General features: G+C 46.7%; 1 pseudogene; it reads right to left on the bottom strand.

Annotated features, from left to right (window-relative positions):
* Positions 1 to 417: 417 nt before the first annotated feature.
* On the bottom strand, positions 418 to 14,291 carry LOC108634691 (annotated as a pseudogene).
* Between the last annotated feature and the right edge of the window lie 714 nt (positions 14,292 to 15,005).

Genomic DNA, 15,005 nt, shown 5'->3' with positions numbered 1-15,005 from the left:
TGGTCACTGTGTTCAAGAAGTAGGGGGTTCCTGAAAGGAAAATATCAACTTGCAGTGGGACGATGGATGGCTCCGCAACAGCACTTGTCAGGCTCGGGAGGAGGGAAAAGGTTCCTGCGCCTCCTCCTCTTCCTGAGCAGCAGACTTCAAAGAGCAGAAGAAAGGATACAGCTATGGCCCAGAAGCAAGGGATGCCCCAGATGATGGCGCTCCTCCAAGCCAAGTCAGGCTTCCTCCTCTGATGGTTCTTGCACATGAACTGGAAGTAGGCCCTGCAGTTTTTCTTATGCTCAGAGCTCAGTTCCACCAGCAGGGCAGCCAGTGCCTGCAGCGCGTCTTGCCCTGGAAGCTCAATAGCGCTCCCGGGCCTTTCCTGGCCCTGCTCCTCCACCGTCTTCTCAGCTCCTGGAGGAAGCCCTATTGCTGCTCCTCATCTGCCACAACCTCCACCTCCTCCATGACGTCTTCCGCAAGCAGCTAGAACAACCACCCAACAGTCCACCAGGGGTGCACCTTCCTCCTTCACCTCCACTCTGCATAGCGTGGCTCCTTTGCCTGGCATGACAACTTGTGGCTGCAAGGTCCCAGCCTCAAAAAGCGTGAGGATGGCAGGCCACCAACCCCAGCGTCCTGAAACCGGGGCTCACAGCTAGGAAGGTCTGCGGTCCCAGGATGCTCCTGCATTCCTCTGACTGCCTTTCACACTCCTCTTGGCCCTGGTCGTGACCCGAGGCTGGGGCAGATGTGAAGGGATGGGACATAATAGCACAACAAGTGGTGTGCAAATGCGGCTCAGGCTTCAGGAATCCTGTGGGACCCACTAGCTCTTTGGGGGCTGGGAGTGAGGGGGATGGTAGGGAAGCGGGAGCTGGTGTGTGTCTGGTGGCCTGAGGCTGAAGAAAGGGGTGGCAGACAGCGCGGGACAGGGTGAAGGGGCCCTGGGGAAATCAGCCGAATAGGCGGATCCCTAGGCTGTGAGCCACGCACAGGCTGCTGGCCCAAATCTAGTCCAATGGCCGAGAGCGCGGTGGCGGCACCCTTATGGACACGCCCCTCAAACATAGGGCATCTTCCAGGGTTCCTGGGCTACAGTGCACCCACATGGCATATACCGCTCCAGGGAGGTAATGGGTTTTGCATCTGCTGACCCCCCAGGCACTGTCATTGTCCAGGCTCAGGAAATTCCAAGGATGGGTTCCTGCTTCGCAATCTGAACAGCACAGTCCTGTGTCCCTCAGGACCCTCAATAACTGAGAAATCTCCCTGAGGGACCAAAGGATAAACAGGGGCTCCACGTGGCTGGATACTTTTCTCCATGGGACACATGTAACTCCTCTTCCCGGTCTAAACAAACACAATAGCAAGGTAGAAATGGTGAGCGTGTTTTTGTATTTGGTCTTCATCTCTGCGTCTGCCCTAGGCTGGACACACACACACACACACACACACGCACACACAAACATGTCTGATGCAAGCACATGTGTATACACACACATGCTCAGCATGGGGACACAAACCCAAACAGGAAACAAAGGTGTTTCAGGAGCCTGTGTTCCCTGTTTGTGTTTGTGTCCCCATGCTGAGCATGTGTTTGTATACACTGTGTGTTTATGTCTGCACTCTGTGTGTGTGTGTGCATGTGTCTGGCCCAAGGAAGATGTAGATATGAAGGCGACAGGAGAGCACGTGCTGAGCAACCATAAGAGGAAGCACGAGGCGTCCCCAGTCTAAGGGTGGTTGGTCGCTGCAATGTCGGAGATGGAGTCAGTAGGCACCATGTCCTGTCCTTGTGGCTTCCTGTCTGCCTCCTCCCCGAGCTCTTCCATATTTTCCCAAGGTAGCCTGAAGCCGCTGCCAATGCAGCATGTGTGGTGGTGCTGAGCCATCGAGTGGTGGATGTGGACATTCACAGAAGATCCCACAGTCAGCACACAGGTGCACTGGGACCTCGGAGAGGACGCCCTTGCAATGATAGGCCTTCCCAGGGTAAGGGGCCGGAGTGTATGGCCCAGGCAATCTCAAACTCAGTGAGCAGCAGGAGGCCAGGGGTTGGCAGGACCCATGGAAGGAGGATTCTGACAAAGAAACTTAATTCACCCTGCCTCTAGTAGTATCACCTAGGACTCTCACTCTGCAATCACAACTGATTTGAGGGGAGTTGCTTCACTCACAGACACACTGAATCCCCAAGCCCCCAGTCTCAGCAGGCCACTTGCTACATGCATGGCCCAAATTCAGACTCCGCAGCCAGCTTGCATGAGGCTGAGCATCCCCGTTTGGGAAAGGACAGTGTCCCAGCTAGTACAGGGCTGTCCCTTCATGGCCCACCTCGAGACCCCTTCACCACATGTGTTTCTGTCATGGAAGAATCTTCTCTCCTGGGGTAGGCCTACAGGGGACCGTCCCACTCATCTTCGCTGATAATCTGCTGGCAACACTTTGCTCCTGAGCAAGCTCAGCCCTGGGCTGACCAGGATCCGAACCCTCACACGAGCAGCCAAGAACTCCAACAACAATCATCAACTGTATGCAGGACCAAAACAATACCACCTCAGTAATCCTGTCTGATTCTGGGCAGTTGCACCTGAAAACCAGTTGAGAAAGTTAAGGCTCCAGGTGTCCAGCCTGCAGTTGATGCTCCCTGTTCAAAGTCCCAGAACCAATGGACTGGAGTGGAACAATGTCCCCTATACCCTGCAGGAAGAGAGGAGATGGGTGTGGATCCCATAGGTGGATCATCCACACCCCTGCACACCCACAATCATCATTCCCGGACTCATATTTTACCAGGGATGTCAAGGTAATACTCCTTAGTGATCACTCTTTTCAAGAAATAGGGGTGGTCCCGAAAGGAAAAGATCAGCTTGCTGCATGACCGTGGATGATTCACACCTGTACCTGCTAGGATAGGGAGGAGGGAAAAGGTGCAAGCTTCTAGGGTCCTCAGCTTGCCTCCCAGGCAGGCATTAACAGCTTCCACGAAGCCTCTCCAAACTCTCACAGTATAGGAGCATGGATAACATGATCATCCAACACCCCACTAAGTCCCATACCCACCTGACCTCAGTCTCCCTCCCTGACATTCAAGTCGATCATATAGCTGAGAAAGTCTTTATCTTGGTCGCTGATCATGACAGAAACTTGAGGGTGGTTCATAATCTGCTTGAGGTCAAGGAGCCATTTATGCCACATGCTGGGCCAAGAAGAGCCAGGAGCATCAGCCCTACTCTGGGGTGGAAGAACAACATGGGAACAGGCATCTTCAAGGATGCTGGGCACTTCTGCTTCCCCAGCCACTACTGATGAGCTCAGGCCCTGCCATACCATCAGAAAAGCTCATGGCTCTGTGTGCTGGCACTTCTGCTTACCCACCACTACTGATGAGTGTGTGTGTCAGGCCCAGAAAAGATGCTCTGGCTTGTGTTCCTGTGTGGTGTTGCATCTCCCCAAGCAAGCAGTTGTAGCTGTTTTTCCCAGACCTGTGTATGCTGGGTAGTGCATGTCACTGCTTACATGGTAGACTCGTCGACAAACCCTGTCTGAAAGCAAAGGAGTTAGTGTGTCTAGTGATGCTCTCCTGTGTCTGTGTATCCTAGTAGGTCTGTTGTTGGGTATCGCGCCTTGCCACTTGGCTGGGATGGCACACGCTCTGGTCTGGGTGTTGGGCAGTAGTCTTCAGTCGGAGTGAGTACACAGTGGGGGACACCATTCTAGTCCAGGTGTTGTCTGTCATGTTTGCAACTTATGGCACCCCACTTCATGCTGAACCACAGAAGGCCCGGTGTCACACCCTCCCCCACTGGAGGCTTGGGCAGGTGGCTGGCTGACAGAACGGCCTGCTGAGTCCTGGTGGTGGGGTCAAGTTGAACTGTGAGACTCTTTTTCCTGAGGTAAGTTTCTCTCCATGAGAACACGCACCCTCCCTTAATCCGTATACAACAGAGCATCTAGCAATCCTCCTGCTGGTTAGCTTATGCAGCAGCTTTCGCTGAAAAATGCCCAGACTCTGCAAGTTTAGCTATCGGTCTGTGCAAAGACGTGTTCGAAAGGAAAGCCTTGTCTCAGTCTTGGGTGTGCTGCCTGTGGCTTCTTTCTCTCTTTCCTGGTCTGTGACTCTCTTAGTCCTTGCTCTCCTTTCCAGGGTGGTCTGTGATGCTTGCTCAGTGAGATAACCCCCCCCCAGTGCTTTCATGGCCTGAGTAACCTTTCCCTACTTCCATCCGACTGGCCTGGGGGAAACTTCACAATGACTGTCAGGCATTGGATCACATGCACCATGCACCCTATCCTTTCCTGCAGATTTTCTTTCCAGCTCAGTTATAACCAGTTTTGGTTCTGTGTTTTCATGTCTGGTTTCTTGGTGCTCACCAGGGAAATTGCAACAGAGGGGCAGGTTGGAAACGGTCGCCCTGGACAGCTGAGTGACAGGCACCTGCGTTCTGCATTCTCCCATCACCTTGGGCAGCTTCCCAGTACCAGTCAGGCTATTCTGATCCATTGTCTGTGCAACCCTTTTGGGGACTAGAAAACAAGGACGTCTGGGCTCAGCTGACTTGGACAACTGTCTTCTTGGTGTGCACCTATCTAGGTCATTCCTGGTCATATTCGTGTCCCTTTTGCTAGCCTTCCACCCCTTAGGGCCCACAACATTCTGAATGAGGCCCCCTGTTCTTTCTATCTGTGTAGCTTTTCGATGTGCACCTGTCTACCTGTGCTTCCAAGTGCTATCTCCCTTTAGCAGGAAAAGGCCAAAGAGATGCCCGAGCCTCCATCGGCCCCCAGGGACTGTGATGGGCCTGTGTGTGATCCAATGCTGTGAGGATTCGTGTTTATGTTTGGAAAAACCGATACAATATTGTAAAGTAAAATAAATAAAAAATATAGAAATTGAAAATAGAAAAACAAATTCTTCTCTTAGATGAAAATTGTTTACAACCCAGTGTGTGTCCATTGGCTGGACATGGTCCTCGGAATTTTGCAGATGGGTTTGGACCCTAAACATCAAAATGATTGCAGAAGGTAGAAAGACATTCAGACGTTGTTATACGAAAGCAAGAAGAAAGGCACTAGTGCCAAAAAGATGACTAAGAGGGAACAATAATAGTCTTCTATCATTGGAAAAATATAATGGTCCCAGGGAGAGTATTTAGATAATATAAAAAGCATTCTTGGGAAGGAACATTCAGACTGTCAGGAAGATTTTCTGCATGTCAGGACTTGTGAAATAGTGGTCCAAAAAAAGAGGCAGAAACTGTCTTCACTGAAACATGGAAAGTCAACTGAAAATTGAACTTGATAAAAACTCCAGCTGGGCATCTCCAATCTACTTCTTAAACATGAATTTGCCAAGATTTACACTGAAGAAAGATTTTGAACTGTAGCCCAAGAACGAACAAGCTATTGCTGCATGGAAAACATAGATATGTCTCATTAAGTATAATGTTAAGTAATGTAAGCTAGACACAGAGATGTATACTGTATGATTCCGTTCATGTAAAGGTCCAAAAGAGACAAAACTAATCTATGTGTTGAAAGTCAGATATCCTAGTTATCTTTGGAGTGCGGTGATTGGGAGAGACACAAGAGAGTTTTCAGGGTTCCCAGTTGTTTCTTGATTTGGATGATAATTACGTGGATGTGTTTAGTTTCTGAGTATCCATTGAACTGTACACTCATGATTTATGTATTTTTCTATATGTGTATTTCAATAAAATGTTATAAAGCTTTAAAAATAAATAAACACATAACAATTTAGTGAGTAAGGTGCACATAGAAAAAGGGCCAATTCTGATACAAGGCGTGCAACCTGAGGCCATAAAGATAAGCTGGTATTTCCACACGTAGTCCCTTCTGTTTATGACTACCCTAACCCAAGAAATCCCCAAACAGATGATGACCTGGGACACCTGCCCTTACTGAGCCCACAGCTCAAGCCTCCCTTGGGCAGATAGCAGCTTTTCTATCTCAAAAACAACAAGAGGGTTTGATTCCACCCGCCCTCACTGATTTGCTAAATGCAAATACTCTCTTTCCATTGGTCTCATTAGGCCCAGGTAGGACTCCTTACAGTCAGGCATCCCTGCTTACCTACAGAGCCCATGTGCCTAGGAAACCAGTCCTCGGTTGGGCACAAGGATATCAAAGTCGGTCACCCAGGACACAGCTTCCCTCTGAGTTTCAAATGGTGCAAATCCCCTATCATCAGACAGCCTGCTCCAGCAAGACTGCTAGAATCCTCTCTCAAGTGCAGACACACACCTTTGCCCCTCAGGCCCCAAAAGCCATGGGCAAGGCCCAGATGAAAGAAGGAATTTACATCAGGGCTTCCAGCATGAGCCATGGGGTATCTTTGGCAGGATTTTCCCTAGACCCTGAAAACCAGCAGGCCCTGAACTACCCCCAGGGGCTTCCCTGTCTCCCACTCTCCTGAGGTCCCTTGGGACATGCAATGAGCCCACCATCCTTGCTTCCTGCCTGTTCCCTCCCTCATAGGCATGCCCTGGCAGAGGAGCACACACGTACACCAACACCTGCACTTTCTTCGCCTTTCTGCACTATCAGGGAGACTGGAAGTGCCTGGAGCCATGCCACGCTCACACCTTGTCTCTCTTAGGATGCCTGTGGTTTTGAATGGACAACCTACCTTAGCATGTCTTGCATTTCCTGTCGCATCGTGCCAGTGTGTGTCACCCTCATGGGAGAGCGTGCTGGCTGATGGGCTGATCCTGGGCAGCACTGGTCCAGGACCTTCCCGGGTCTCCTTTTTATGTGTGTGGAACAAGTCTCCAGGGCAGCAGGCAATCTGTGTCTCTTTACCTTCAGGTCTCTTCCTTCCAAACAAGACCTTAGCCTCCTCAACCATCCCAGGTCCTCTGTATCTGCATCCACCATTTCCACATGCTGGCTCATGTCCACACAGACTGTGGGCTCCACAGGCGGTGGTTTTAAATCCCCACACCACCTGACTTGCCCTGGGTGAATCCAGAGACCATGCACCCACTCTTCCTGGTCCAAACACTTAATACAACACGGTAGAAATGGTGAGCGTGTTTCTGTATTTTGTCTAATTGCAGATTTCTGGAGCCAAGTTCCTGTGTTATTACTGGCCTGCTTTCCTCATTCCCATCCTGGACAGGGGCACTGCGGAGATACAGTGAGCAACCACCCTCAGACTTGTGATGCCTTGTGTCTCCTCTTCTGGTTGCTTGGCATCTCCTCTCTTGTTGCCTTCATCTCTGCTTTTTCCCTGGACCAGACTCACACACACACATACACACTTAAACACAGGCAACACAAGCATACATGTGTATACAATTACAGGCTTGATACAGAGACACAAACGTGTACAGGGAACACGGGTGTTTCAGGAGCTGAAGACACCATGTCCAGCACTATTGGAGACGGCGTCAGTAGGCACCATGTCCTGCCCTTGGAGCTCCCTGTCCACCTCCTCCCTGAGCACTTCCGAAGGCAGCCTGAAGCAGCTTCCAGTGCAGCATGTGTGGTTGTGGAGAGACGCCGATTGGTGGATGTGTAAATTCACAGAAGATCCCAAGGTCAGCACACAGGTGCACTGGGACACTGGACAGGACGCCCTTCAATGATAGGCTTTCCCAGGTTAAGGGGCAGGAGTGCAAGGCACAAGCATTCTTAAACTCACTGAATAACAGGAGGCTGGGGAATGGCTTGACCCATGGAAAGAAGATTCTGACAAAGATACTTAATTCATCCTGTTTCTTGTAGTATCACCTAGGACTATCGCACTGAGGAAGACTTGCTTCACTTGGACACACCGAGTTTTCATGACTTTTGACAGTTTTCAGGAGTCCTTCAGGGACAGGTATTTTGCAGAATGACTCTCGATATCGGTTTGGTATGTCCCTCCTGATTGCCCTGGGGTTTATATAATTTTAGAACTATACTTCCAAGGCAAAATATCTTTCTCATCACTTCCCATCAAGGATTCATACTAGCAATATGACTTACCACTAGTTCTTCTGCTATAAAGTTGTCTCCTTCCTACTGACATATTCTGTTCTTGGAAACAAGCCACTAAAAGCAGCTTACATTTAGGGAGGGGCATAGAATCTCATCTTGAGGAAAATATCTAAGAGGTACACAAATTACTGAGTATACAAGTCAATTGAAACTCCTTTGTAAGGAAGATATGGTTCAAGCTTCTAGCCATAACTTTTAATTTTAAATTAAAGTAAAGATTTAATAGGTTTCCCAGTTGGTGCTAGTGGTAAAGTACCTGCCTGCCAATACAGGAGATGTAAAAGATGTGGGTTCAGAGGAGCCTGGTGCGCTACACTGACGGGGTCACAAAAGTTGGACAGATTGAAGCCGCTGAGCACACACAAAGATTTAATACCTCAGTCACACCGGCTACATTTTAACATTTGCAAAGTGGCATATTAGACAAGGACATAGAAAATACTTTTTATGGAGAATTCCTTAGTGAACGGGTTGTTAGAGATTTGTGCTTCTACTGCAGGGGTCAGAGAGTCAATCCCTGGTTGAAGATCTAAGATCCCTTAATCCTCACAGCAAGGCAAAAAAAAAAAAAAAAAAAGAAACCCTCCCAGATGAACACTCCATCTGAAGATTCAGATAAAGGATATAAACAGAACACCTCACAGAAAAGAAAAATAAGCATTTATACATGTGAAAAGCTGATCATCCCTATCATGGAATACACGTAACAATTATTAAAAAATTTTCTATTGCTGCAGAAATGTCTGTGAATAGCACTGACTTAGGTCATTGTTTTGCCAACCTTTCTTCATTTCAAATGTAATGCATATTAACACATGAAACTGATTTAGCTCTGTCTCAAAAATTTGCTGTTTTTGATATCATTCAGTTCAACTATTTTTCCCATAATAATTTACCTTAGGAGAAATAAGTTATTTAGTTTCAGAAGCAGGAGTAGGAGGAGCCTAAACCACAACATTAAAGATGCTTGTGAATTATAGAGGTGCCACTTTTGCACTTTGGGTTCCTGGAAAACTTTACTCTACCCTCAGCCTGTTTGCAGTTATAGTGCTTCGTTTTCAAACTTTGGGAGTTCTGTCGTCGTCAATTATTTTTCTGGGTTTTTGGTTTGGTCATGCCACAGAATATGTGGGATCTTAGTTCCACAACCCGGTGTTGAACCGTGGCCATTGGCAATGAAAGCATAAAGTCCTAAATGCTGAACTAACAGGGAATTCTCATATATTTTTCTTTGTTTCTTTCAAATATTTATTCATTTACTTGGCTGTGCTTGGTCTTAGTTCCAGCACAAGGGCTCGTCAATCTTCATTGTAGCATGTGGGAGCAGGAATTTTAATTGTCACATGCAGTTTTTTTAGTTGCAGTATGTGGGATCTAATACCCCGACCGGGGGATGAACTTGGACACCCTAATTTGGGAGCACTGAGTATTTCCACTGGACTACAGGGATCTCCTTCCCACTGGACTACAGGGATCTCCTTCCCATGATCAAACCCAGGTCTCCCATATTGCAAGTGTATTCCTTACTGTCTGAGCCACCGTAGCTTTGATTATAAGAACTTTGGTCAGCAGAGTGATGCCTTAGTTGTTGTTGTTGTTGCTGTTGTTGTTGTTGTTGTTGTTGCTTAATACTGTCTATGTTTGCCATAGCTTTTCTTCCAAGCAGCTAGCTTCCTTTAATTTTGTGGCTACATTCACCATCCGCAGTGATTTTGGAGTCCAAGCAAATAAAATCTGCTGTTATTTTCAATTTTTCACAATTTCTTTGCCATAATGGGACTAGATGTTGTGATCTTCATTTTTTGAAATTTGAGTTTTAAGCCAGTCTTTCACTCTCCTCTTTTGCCATCATCAAGAGGCTCTTCGTTTTCTGCCTTTAGGGTGGCATCATCTGCATATCTGATTGTCGCTGTTTCTCCAGCAATCTTGATTCCAGATTGTGCTTCATCCAGCCCAGTGTTTTGCATGATGTACTCTGCATTTAAGTTAAATAAGCAGGGCAATAGTATATAATCCTGACGTACTCCTTTCCCTATTTGGAACCAGTCCCTTGTTCCATGTCCAGTTCTAACTGTTGTTTCTTGACCTGCATACAGATTTCTCAGGAGGCAGGTCAGATGGTCTGGCATCCCATCTCTTTAAGAATTTTCCACACAGTGCTGTGGTCCACACAGTTAAAGGTCTCATCACTTCATGGCAAATAGATGAAGAAACCATGGAAACAGTGACAGACTTTATTTTCTTGAGCTCCAAAATCACTGCAGATGGTGACTTCAGCCATGAAATTAAAAGATGCTAGCTGTACAAACCTAGAAAGCACATGAAAAAGCAGAGACATTACTTGGCCAACAAAGGTCCAGGTAGTCAAGGCTATGGTTCTCCCACTAGTCATGCATGGGTGTGAGAGTTGGAGCATAAAGGCGGTGTAGCATGAAAGAGCCAATGCTTTTGAACTGCGGTGTTGGTGAAGACTCTTGAGAGTCACTTTGACTGGCAGTGAGATCAAGCCAGTCAGTCCTACAGGAAATCACCACTGAATATGCACTGTAAGGAATGATACTGAAAGTGAATCTCCAATACTTTGACCACCTTATGGGAAGAGCTGACTCATTGGAATACACCCTAATACTGGAAAAGATTGACGGCAGGAGGAGAAGGGGATGACAGAGAATGAGATGGTTGGATGGCATCAGGACTCAATGGAGTTGAGCTTGAGCTAGGTCCAGGAGAAGGTGAAAGAAAGAGAAGCCTGGTGTTCTACAGTTCATGGGATCGCAAAAAGTGAACATGACTACCCAACAATAAATTATTGTTTGTCTTACTTGATGTTTTTCTTGATTCTGCAGTTTTTCACTGCTAATCAAATTTGTTCTTTGAAACTCATGGAAGGTCTGGGACCTACAGATTTTCTACAAATAAGAGACAGGGTATATTGGTGGGGGGGTGAGCGGGGAGTGGTCTATCACTGGGAAAACCCTGAAGGGTCTTGCTCAGTTATATGCTGAAACAGACTGACAGTGCCAAGTGTTTGGTTGAAATGGAAATGCCCATACCTTTAGTGGAAATACACATTGTTTCAATCAGTTTGAAAAAAGCATTTGACTGTACCTGCATATTAGAATGTCTCAGTCAGTAACATCTGCCTGCAATGGAGGAGATCCAGGTTTGAATCCTGGGTCAGGAAAATCCTCTGGAGAAGGAAATGCTAACCCATTATCGTATTCTTGCCTGAGAAATCCTATGGACAGTGGAACATGGTGGGCTAGAGTCTATGAGTTTGTAAGAGTTAAATACCACTTAGCAACTAAACCACTACCACATGCATTATCAGAAAATCTCATATCTGGACATAGAGATATAGCTATCCTAGAGAAATTACTATGAAAGACACATACAGGTTCATAGGGAGCTTATTCAAAAAGCCAAAATAAGAGCCTCAAATTTCAGGCACAGTAAAATCGACATAGAAGTCTATGCTCATTCATCCAAGGGAATTCTACCCAGCAAGGAAAACGAATGTTCCACAGCTACATAAAATAAGGATGCGAATGCATCTCACTTATTTAAACGAATACCAAGACGAGGGGAACAGAATGTCTATTGTGTGACTCTATTTATTTAAAATTTGAAACCAAGAAAAATGAATCCCTGCTGCTGGAGATCAGAGAAGTGGTTCCTTTGAGGAGCAGAAAGTGGCCAGGAAGGAACATGGAGGTTTCAAAGCTACTTGATAGTAGAGAGATGAAACGAGTACAATCTCATTTACAGTAACTAGACTTTATTTTCTTGGGCTCCAAAATAACTGTGGATGGTTACTGATGACACGAAATTAAAAGATGCTCACTCTTGGAAGAAAAGCTGTGACAAACCTAGACAGTGTATTAAAAGACAGAGTCATTACTTTGCCAACCAATGCCCATAAAGTCAAAGCTATGTTTTTCCCAGTAGTTAGATGCAGATGGAAGAGCTCCACCATAAAGAAGGCTGAGTGCTGAAGAACTGATCTTTTCGAACTGTCGTGCTGGAGAATGGAGAAGACTCTTGAGAGTCCCTTGGGCTGCAAGGAGATCCAACCAGTCAATCCTAAGGGAAATCAACCCTGAATATTCAGTGGAAGAACTGATGCTGAAGCTCCAGTGCTTTGGCCTCCTGATGAGAAGAGTCAACTCATTGGGAAACAAAGAAACAACAAACAAACAAACAAAAAACCTGATCCTGGGAAATATTGAAGGCAGGAGCAGAAGGCATGACAGAGGATGGGATGGTTGGATGGTATCAGCAACTCAATGGAATGAGTTTGAGCAAGCTTCAGGACATGGTGATGGACAGGGCAGCCTGGCATACTGAAGTTCATAGGGTCACAGGAAGTCAGACACGACTGAGCAACTGAACATCAAAAGCCAGGCAGGGTCTTTCTGTACAGGTGGCGGAACCTCAATAGGGCTATTTTGAATTTCTGGAGGAGGGTAGAACATAATTTTTTAGCCAGATCCCTTGCTGCAACACGTCTGGAGTATTTTGTGTTCACAGACAATTTTCTTTGCAATTTTTCTGGGTGGTGCTTGGGAGTCAGTGTTCCTCACAATGATGGATGCTGTCTCTCTCAGTGCCAGCTGAACTGAACTTTGGATCATGACCTCTGTTTCAGGAGGCAACCCTTGCAATTGCTCTGGCTTTTTGAATGATTGATGATTCTTGGTTTGGTTCTCTGTCTTTTCCTTCAGGTTCAAATACTGTAGCCAGCACTTGGAACATGGAAAGACCCTCCTGTTCCAGTGCCTCCAGGCATGATTTACAAAGGATGTCACCCGTTAGAAAATTTCGAGGCAAAAAAGACAAAGCAAATCGTTCATGTTCTAAAATACGCCTCTGCATTGCCAAAGGTTGGCAATCTGTCATTGCAAACACGGCACACATAGGGCATTTTGCCAGGTGTGTGACTGTTCTTCATGTGCTGTAAGAGAACCTGATCTGTTTTGAAGGACAATTCACAGATATTACAGACCGTGGAGGGCTGCCAGGAAGCGTGGACACTTTCAATGTGACACTGCAGCTGGAACGAGGTGGGAAACTGGTGGTGGCAGTGCTGGCAGGTAGTGTGGATTTCCCAGCTGTCACCCTTCTGCCTCTCAAGCTCCAGATGGTTCCTCACGTGGTGCTGGGAGCCAGCCCGGGAGATCCCAGCCATGACAAGATCATGCAAAACTCGAGGGACTCCCTGGGCCATCCCATCCATGACAAGGTCATGCGGAAGAGTCCTGATAAGCAAGGCCTCAGGACTCGACGGACCCCCTGGACCTGCTTGAGCATCTACCCCAAAACCAGACTCTGTCTGTCTTACTATTTTACGTCTTTCACCAACTCTTTTAGCATTAACAGGGGGCTGTCCCCGACCACCTTTCCCTGGAAAGAGTTAACTTAGGGCTCTAGCTGATAAATCTCCTGGGCAGGAAAAGAGTGTTTCAACCCCCCTGTTCGCATTCTAGCTTACTTGGCAGGTTTATCCAGACTGTTGCAACATTGTTGAGCCAATGCTTGCTGCCAAGTTCTCACATCCCTTATCCATTGTGTTCCTGGGAGTGCATATAGTTAAGATATAGAAATACCAAGCAGTAGCTTTAGCATTAGCAACATTAGACTTTGAGTTAATAAGTTCTTTCTTTGTTGTAACCCACTGACTCTTTGCCCCATAAAAATGTAACTCTGTACTTTAAGGGTAACACAGACTAAGAATTTACGAAGAAACACTTTAAGGGACAATTATTGTTCTGGCTGACCAATCTTTATCAAAAAGAGGTCATAAAATATCAACAGGCCTCCAGGCCAGAAGATAATGTACAAAAAGTAAGACTCTTGCAGGAAGGAACCTGATATCCCTAAGAGTTATTACTGATGGAATGTTGAGTTGACTCTGCATTTTCCACCTTGCTGTATGTATAACTCAAGGTATAAAAGCCCCGAGGAAAATGAAGTAAACGGGCCTCGCCCACTGAAGCTTGGTCACCACATGTAATTCTTTCCTTATCTCTCTCTTTATCTTTGTCCATTTGCTGACGTCGTCCATCCTGAGGATATCCCTGGATTCTGCTGAGGCTTGACCTTGTCAACGTGGGTCATAAACTTGACATGTTTTAGGACTCTCAAGCAGCTGAGGCATTTAAAGGCTGTGTGAGTCTTCTGTTCTGGCTGCCATCTCTTGCATGCTGCCATAGTAAAAGTCATAGTAACATGATCAGATTTCCTATCATGGGGTCAACAGTCTTGCTCTGACTTGCAAGAGTCAAAAAGTCCATTTTCTCTAGCCCTTACAAATTACATGTTCTTTCTGGATCCATAAGATGGAAGCACTCCTGGTCATTGGCATGAGTCTGTGAAAATGATGCCTCACCATGAACATGGCTCGGTGAGGTCAGGGAATCTTCCAAGGTCATTATCATGTTTTTTGTAGGAGAGATACCTAGAGGGGCCATGATGGAGGGATGTCTGCCTGGGATTCCATCACTGAGTCTGGGTCTTTTGGAATTCCCACTGTTAAATTTCACATCTGAAGTGGGACATCGCTTTGAATTAAGAGGGCTTTCATCCTTGCCTCCTAATGAGAGAACAGCTCCAGAGAGACAGTGAAGCCGCGGAGAGAGCAATCCTGTATTGTGAAGGACAGTTTCCGGAGAGCTCATATTATAATCAGGTTTAGTTGAAGGCCCAGAAATAATAGAACTGCCTTTTCCTCCCCATACAGACTCAGAAGCTGGTGAAATGGCAGCTGGATCTGTTGCTGAGGTCCTGAGATTTGCAGGTTGCAACGTGCAGGAGGGATCTGGATTCACATGGCCCTTCTTTCTTCTTGAAGATGAGTCCCTGGTCACTCTGTTCAAAACGTTAGAAATGACTGGCTTTGAAGTTGAAGTCACTCCGACATAGAGGGTTTCAGCATCCTCACTGACATGATCCACTCCAACAAAGATGACCTCAGCATCATCATTGTCCTCATCTCTGGATTTGGACAC

Source organism: Capra hircus, unplaced genomic scaffold, assembly GCF_001704415.2.
Source record: "Capra hircus breed San Clemente unplaced genomic scaffold, ASM170441v1, whole genome shotgun sequence".
Taxonomy (NCBI): Eukaryota; Metazoa; Chordata; class Mammalia; order Artiodactyla; family Bovidae; genus Capra; species Capra hircus.
This window is presented reverse-complemented; position numbering and strand designations above follow the sequence as displayed.